This window comes from Acyrthosiphon pisum, chromosome A1, assembly GCF_005508785.2.
Source record: "Acyrthosiphon pisum isolate AL4f chromosome A1, pea_aphid_22Mar2018_4r6ur, whole genome shotgun sequence".
In the NCBI taxonomy this organism is placed as follows: Eukaryota; Metazoa; Arthropoda; class Insecta; order Hemiptera; family Aphididae; genus Acyrthosiphon; species Acyrthosiphon pisum.
In genome coordinates this window covers 33,267,845-33,275,978 of record NC_042494.1, presented here as the reverse complement: position 1 = coordinate 33,275,978, position 8,134 = coordinate 33,267,845, and the positions used below count along the sequence as shown (strand labels likewise).

Below are 8,134 nucleotides of genomic sequence, written 5' to 3'. Positions count from 1 at the left end.
CGTATTTACTATTTTATGATGATGCCCTATTTAATTATATGTATGTATATATTTTTGAATGAAAGTATGAAACAATACAATAGACCGTTTCAAATTCATTCGCTTTTATAATTTTAAATAACTACCTATAGAAATCGCATTAATTCTATACTATACATCAGTGTTTCTCAACCTGGGGGTCTCCAACTTATTATTTAGGGTCGCGTACGAATTAAAACTGTGTGTATTATATGTATATGTAAATATTTTGTATTCATTTTGTTGATTAAAAATAATTATAATATTATATGTTGTATAATTATATATAGTATTATATTTTATGCTGTGTACAATGCACAGTAATTTTCGTATTGATTATTAATAGTATTTAAAAAAAATGTATGTGGGGGGTTGCTAAAAAATTTAAATTCAAAAAGGAGGTCGCCACAGTAAAAAGTTTGAGAAACACTGGTATACATAATACCTACATTATATGGCTTACACTTCTGAAAAGTTTGACTAGTTTTTTTTATATTCATCAGTCACAAAAAAAAAGACGTTTGGTGATAATTTATTTTAATTGAATACTTGCATGAAGAAAATATATCTAAAATCTCGTAAACGAGCCTACCGAATATACCAGTTATAGATGATATTCGATTTTAAAATATACAAATTTGCATTGGAATTTGGAAGTTTCAGAATATATATATATATATATATTGATATAATTCATTAATAATAATGTTGTGTAACGTGATGTGAGAATGGTTTAAAAAAAAAATAAGACCATTAATAATTATGTTAAAATAAAGTTTATTTTGTGATGGCTTTATGGCTGAGAGTTAGTAGGAGCTGTTAAATAAGTGTTTTCTGTATCAGTTTTAAATTAAATATATCCATTTTCTATTCTAATGCACAATTGGAAATGTCCATGCTTTCATAAAAGACATCAATCGTTTCTTTAAATTAATGTAACATACGACATACCACATACCTATTAATTGTATGAAAAAAAATTAATATTTACAAAGTGCATTTTATGTAGGTACCTATAATGATATTATATAATATATTAATATAATATACTCTACATGGCTACGCGTCTATGCTGCTGCAATACTATATGTATTATGTACGCGCATTATTGTACCCTCATTAACTCATGCACAGATAAATTAAAATGTTTAATCAACATTGAAATGATTTACCAGAATAGGTATTTTTGTTTATTTTTTTCTTCAAGATATAATTTAGATACTTTAAAAGCATATTTTAATTTATAATTTTAAATGCATTTAAGAATAAATAAATATAGATGCCTAATCAAGTGCATAATGTTGTAACGTACCATCATAATTGAACCAATTGCAACGGCTAACCGCCATTTGTAAACCAAAACTTTGAGTGATGGATGCCACTTGTAATATTCTATTCTAAGCCGTTGACCTCGAAGTTAAACTCATTATTAGATTATTTTATTGACTTTAGAGAGTTAGTGTGATTCAGTTAATGTTTGAGTGTGATGTTTAAACTTGTAGCTGATAATATTCAGTTGTACGTACATCATGTATTTGGATATAATGGAGTACAAGTACTTAAACATTTTGAGTAGTTAATCAGTTAATTTAAAAACGCAGTGTCGTCTTTAATTCAACATATTTAGAAATAAAATAACTTTTCAACTAAAAAAAAAATACAAGAAATATAGTATTTAGTAAGTAATTAAAAATAGGTTTAAAAAATTGCCGTAACCGGTAGAGCGGTAAACATACAATAATATTATGTAACATTGATAAACTGTAAATAACCATTGATGTTTTCAGGGGTTATGCTTTACAATAATATTATTATTTCAAATAGACGGAAATACGGTCATTAAAACAATATCAGTAACGCCGAGTTGCAAATTTTAAATTGAGATTTAAATTTTGACGGATGCAAACACTTCAAATTGTAATGTGGGTTGTAGCAAAACGTGGACAATTTATGAATTATTATCATATGCATTATAAAAAAGACCTTCATTTAATTCAATCTTTACGGGAGGAGTTTCCGTGCAGTTAAAAGTACCTAATAGAATTATTTATTATTTACTGTAAAATTATCAGGAAACTAAATCATGAACTTCCATTTATTATATAAATATTGATTTCTAGAAATACGTACTATAATGTTTGTACTAACTAAAATATAAATGATTGTTGATTTTTTTTACTAAACAGATATAATTTATATTGAATATCATATATGTAAATTAATATATTAATATAATAGGTATTTACATACACTGATAATGATTTAAAACTAATGTTGATAATAAATAGATATACCATTGCGGTAGTCATATTAAAAGTGCCGGTACCTATATAGATAATCTATGCACATCAATAATTTAAATTCTCACAAAACTAGATAAATGGTAAAATATTAAATACTAGTAAAATGTAATACTAGGTATACTAAAATGCCAACCTAATAAAAAAACAAAATATTTAATGATGAATGCCATATTTTATCATTTTTATTTATATACCAAATTTACATATATTTGAAAATGTTGAAGGGGCCTGTATAATATTTATTATTTAACAAGACAAAAAAGTGGTTTTATGGTCATAGTATAAGCTGATGATTAAAAATTTAAATAAATAAAATACTGTCACTTAGGTAATGCAAGTAACCACACTGTAGATAAATCTACAAGACTTCCACTACAAAATTGCATAACCTTACGTGGTCACGGGTTATACCTAATTATCCAAAAATGTTCAGTTCTTAATTTTGGAGATTTTCTTACCAAATTTTTTGGTTTTGGGAATTGTTCTAAATGTATTAATTTTATTGATTTTTATTGTAAACATTTAGGTACCTACATCATCAGAGTCGTATTTATATATCTATCGCTTGTAGGCCTGTGGAAAATTGCAACCCTTAAATCTTAAATACGATAAAATAAAATTTAATTAGTTAGCTATGCAAAACAACTTTTATTTATATTTTAAATACAAAACATAACAATCGGAGTTGAAAAACAGAAATAAATTAAGGAATAACAAAATGTTGGTACAATACAATGTAAATACAATCTACATATTAATATCTTACATAATAAATTACTTATTTACTTATTAGACGATCGATTTACGTCGCCATTTAGTTCTTGCAAATGCTTCGATTAAATCTTCGCAATTCAATTTGCTTAACATTTCTCTATCGATAACAATGCTAAATTATTCAATTTTTCATCAGTTTGGGTAGACCTTAAATAGGTTTTTACGCGTTTGAGGCGTAATCGTCATATTTAATTATTTATTTAAGTTTTTTGTTAATGTTTTATGTAAACTGTATTATTATTTATTACTTAAAAAAAACTTTATTTACTAAAATCAGATTAAAAATTTATAAAACAATCATATAGATTGGTAATATATTTTTTTTTCGAAATCTTGCATAGTAAATTATTTCTACACTCCATTATTTGGAAGTATTTACATTGAAAAGTAATGAAAATGTCCCCGTTCCCTAGATATGGTCCGTTGTTAGGAAGTATCCGATTGGGGAGGTTTTACTGTAATTATTATGTACAAATACACAAACACACGGATACACGAACTGAAGCAAATACACGGGTACACGGATTTCAATATTCATTTGCCCGTGTATTTTATTTACACGGACTTCAACACCGTGTCGCCGTTTTGTTAAAAACACGGGTATCTTACACGTGAAATAGGGACTTCTAAATTGAAAACGATCTCTCGGTAGTACAATTGGACACTGGTACATTCACGAAAATTCTCATTGCTGTGTCAATATTTGGAAATATTTCAATATGTAAAGATTTTTCTCTCAAATACTGGCACAGTGTGATTGGAGTTAAACTATCCATGTTAATATTGATATCACTGTTTAGTAAATAAGATTGAAAATGTATGCATTCTGACGAAAAAGTATTATCCAAATCATTCGGGTACATTTTTAAATGATTTTTTGCAATTTCTCAGCGAACTCAACTATTTTCAAAGAATTTAAAGATGTAATTTTTAGTAGTAGGTACTTAGTGCTTTTTGACTATAGTGGCTATTAGTTATGGCTATATATATTATATTTTAAAATAACATAAAAAAAATATGCTAAGTCTATGGCTGAGTCAATATGTAATACCATCAATATCGAAAAAAAATTAAATCCTTTAATAAATTTACCACCCAACAAAATTTGCCGCTGTAGGTACGTGCCTATAGTGCCTGCATATAAATACGCCACTGTACATCATACATGAAATTAATTTAAATATTAAACTATCTATCTTAAGTATTCACATGGAATGTGACGAGAGCAATCTATTAAAATAATGATGCTGTTTTATTATATTTAAAACTATAATTTAAAAGCATAGATTTTTATATTTGTCATATCTTAGAAATCACATGTATAAAAGACAATGTATAGTCGGTGTACAATAGGGGTCTCCAACCTTTGTAGGTAACAAACCACCTGTTTGTTTTATAGATTATACTCTTTTAGGTGTCACTATATTATATTGATTTAATATTATAAAATATAAAAGAGTGTATTCATTGTTAAAAAAATGTTTGAATAATCAATAAAATAATAATATATATACATATATTATATACAGTGAAACGTTTGGTAAAATACAAGTTGTTTAACATTTTATTCTTTAAGTAATTGTATTAAACTAATAAAATAATACATTTCAACTTATGCTTATAGGATTTCTGATACATTTTCGTGATACGGTGAGGACTGAGTTTATAAGCTGCTGTATTCCATTAAATGGATTTTAATTTTAATTTTAAGACTAGGCTATTCATTAAAAATAAGTTCCATTATCTAGGAGTGAATGGAAAAAATAGTTAAATGATAATTTATATAATCTTTTGGTTAGTTACCACGTCAACTACTATAATAATTACACGTTAATAGTTAAATTAATACATTGTACCTATAGGTCACTATATAGGAATTCCAACTGTAGATAATAAATTAAATATAATTAGCGAATAGCGATTGGATTGTGTAAAAATGTGTTGTTAATTATTTGTGTGTGGCTTGTTGATCTTGTCATCCTAACAGATAAGCTTCATACTCTATTGATAACAATAAAAAAAACTGCATGCATGTTTATTATAAAAAAAGTATTATACGTCCCGCGATAATTTGAAAATAAGAGAATACCTGCATAAATAAAGTTTTTTACTTAGTTTGTCGTAGGTATGCAGATATTCAGGGAAAACAATTCAAAATCCAAATGATTAAAGAAACGATAGTCAACTAATTCATAATCAAAACAGTTTAAGAAATATAAAACAACAAATTACCTGCTAAAATCAACATTATTAACGGTTACCACCGTCGCCGTACAACGACTATCATAACATATCTTTAAGTAGGTATTTGGTATGATATTATATTGTATGAGAGAAAAAAGAATAACATATAATTATATAGTAATTATTTTAAATATAGATAAAATCAAACTACCCAAAAAAAATTACGCGAGTGTTGAGTCATAGGTAAAACCTTATAAGATAGATACATTCGTTTTACGGTCACACAGTAATAGAATTGTTTCACGTAATTAATACGAACTTCATATAGGAAGGCATTTTTTTTTGTCGATAATTCATCAGTTATAGGTGGTAGGTACGGTACTCTGGTTGTGGGGCAAAATACGTTGTCCACTGAGTCCTGAGTGTTACTATGCAGTTTCACGACCGTGTTCGATTTAGAAATAGTTTAAACAGTCCGTCTTTCGTGGGAGGAGAAATTTGAATATTTCGCACGTTAAAAAGCACACGAGACTGACGAGACGACGGCGACGACGTTAGACGAAAATCTGGCGAACAATAAATGTATACAAAAATTTCACTGCGATGGCAGACTACAATATTTATAAGAGCGTTAAACATTACAATAAATCGTTATTGGAGGTTTGAGGTGCACGAATATAATAATAATGATGTTGTGACAGAGACGTATTTTAGGCACATATTCCCGCGGCGTTTCGAAAATCTCCGTGCGCGCGCATCGCGGACATAATAATGTTATACGCTAGCATAACAATAATATATTATTATGCCCGCCGAGAGCAGTGCGGTGGCGTGGTAGATGTATTATAACACAGTAAGTCGTACTCGGAGTGCTAAAAATAATTTCGCGCCCGTTCTGTGGCGCAGCGTCTCGCCCGAATCTGCCACCGCCACGATCACCAAGCGCGCATTATTACTATTTAGTATTTACTATTATCATTTATAATCATTATTATCATCATCGTTAAAAGACAACATTAAAAAATATATATATTTTTTATCCTCAACATTAGGTTTTTCTTATTTTTTTGAATAACAACATACAGTTCTAATTTCACATGCCAAAGCAGAATATTTTTCTAAGTATTTTGATACATACAATTGAATTTACTAGTTTATGAGAAATAGGTAAGTATTTTAAGTTTAGATGAGCGGAATAGTAGCCCAACATGTTGTTGGGTAACCGCATCCCATTCCACTCCGCTCATTAAAACCAAATACTTATTTCTCATGAACTATTAATTCTAAATTCGATTTTATGTATCAAAGTACTTAAAAAAATATTCTGCTTAGGCATATGAAATTAAAACTGTATGTTGTCATTCAAAAAAGTAAAACAACTTAATGTTGAGGATAAAAATATTAAAAATTTTATATACCTATATATTAAATGTTGTTTTTATCAACTAGACACCAATGTAAACATTTTTTTTTTCAAAACATTTATACTTTTTGAATTACGCCGTGTTCAATGATAATAAGAGAATTTAAGAATCACTCGGTATATATTATATATTATATATAGATCTATAGATACCTAGTACCTACGTCCTACAGGCTAATATATTACTACTATATTATGCAATTCACGCTGCGAATTTTATTATTATAAACATTTTAAAGTAGGTCCTATATATATTATATTAAACAATACACCAATATAATATATATATTTAAATATATAAGGATGTACCAAAAGTCCGTATCGCCATACAAACGGGGTTTTCAGCAGTAATTGAATGAGCTACAGGAAATGTATGCCGTTTAATTTAAATGGTAACAGATTACTGTCGAAAGAACAGCATTTAAATATTATATTGATATGTGTCAGTCACTGTCTCATTACAGATATTACACTCAAAGCGATACGGGACTTTTGGGACACACAACTGTTAATACTATTATGTACATAACATTAAAATTAATAAAAGGCGGTAATTTTGAATATTTGTTTACCTTGTTACAATATTTAACACTATATAATGTGGATGACTGAATGATGTATGCGACTAGTCCGAGTCCGCGGGTCTGCGTCGGGTGTACAGGCTACAGGTGCGCGACGGAATAGTGAATAGTAAATAGATTTACCGGCGTAACGCACGAGGACGGCGATATTATTATTATGATAACAACGTAAACACTAATATTAATATTATATCATATTATTATTATTACAATTATTTATCTAATACCGGTTCTTCGTTGCACTTCGCTGCAGTGTAGTGGTGGTGGCGGCGCGACCGATGCAGGCTGTAGGTGCTCCACTGGTGGCGTGTGTTTGCCGACTCCCGGGCTCCGTCGACGGCGGCAACACTGAAACCGGTTCGGCGGCGTCACGGCGGCATAATCGATGACGTCGCGCGTGAGCTGATCGGCACCGCGTCTCGGGATTGGATGGACATCCGTGGGATGCGCGCGCTACTCGCCCGGCCGTGGCCTGCGGGCCGGACAGGTAGAGTGTAGACCATTGACTCTCCCGTAGTCCCGTCTGCACTCAGCAGTCCTTGGATTACGCTACTTGTTGATTAAAATAGATCATTATAATATTACAAATTACCGCGGTACACGTTACACTTATTATTTGACTCGTAATTCACCAGGACTAATAATATTATGAGCTTAGTCATCAGTCATCTCGCCTTAAAATATCTATGACTGCATGAATGTGTATTTGGAAAATATCGGAAAAACTATCAAGTACAATTCATAACTAATGAATAATGATTATGGTAGTAAGTACCAACTCGTACGGTGTACGCTGCAATGAAGTGTAACAGTTACGTACTTACGTCAATAAATTGATGTACCTATATATA

The 8,134-nt window shown here is 29.5% G+C and overlaps 1 protein-coding gene across 5 annotated transcripts in view; it reads right to left on the bottom strand.

The window, feature by feature from the left end:
* The window catches only part of LOC100161282 (feline leukemia virus subgroup C receptor-related protein 2), a 12,299-nt gene extending 4,646 nt beyond the window's left edge, over positions 1–7,653 (bottom strand). Inside the window, exons 1-2 of one of the 5 annotated variants that reach the window (XM_016802725.2) lie at positions 7,511–7,653; positions 7,275–7,364 (exon numbers count right to left, since the gene is read on the bottom strand). The gene's annotated coding sequence lies outside the window, so the exon portion shown is untranslated. Of the gene's footprint in view, positions 1–1,330; positions 1,660–5,598; positions 6,025–7,274; positions 7,365–7,493 lie in introns of those variants that run through there. The other 4 variants (XM_016802726.2, XM_029486934.1, XM_029486935.1 and 1 more) reach the window with 4 other exon arrangements.
* Positions 7,654–8,134: the final 481 nt, after the last annotated feature.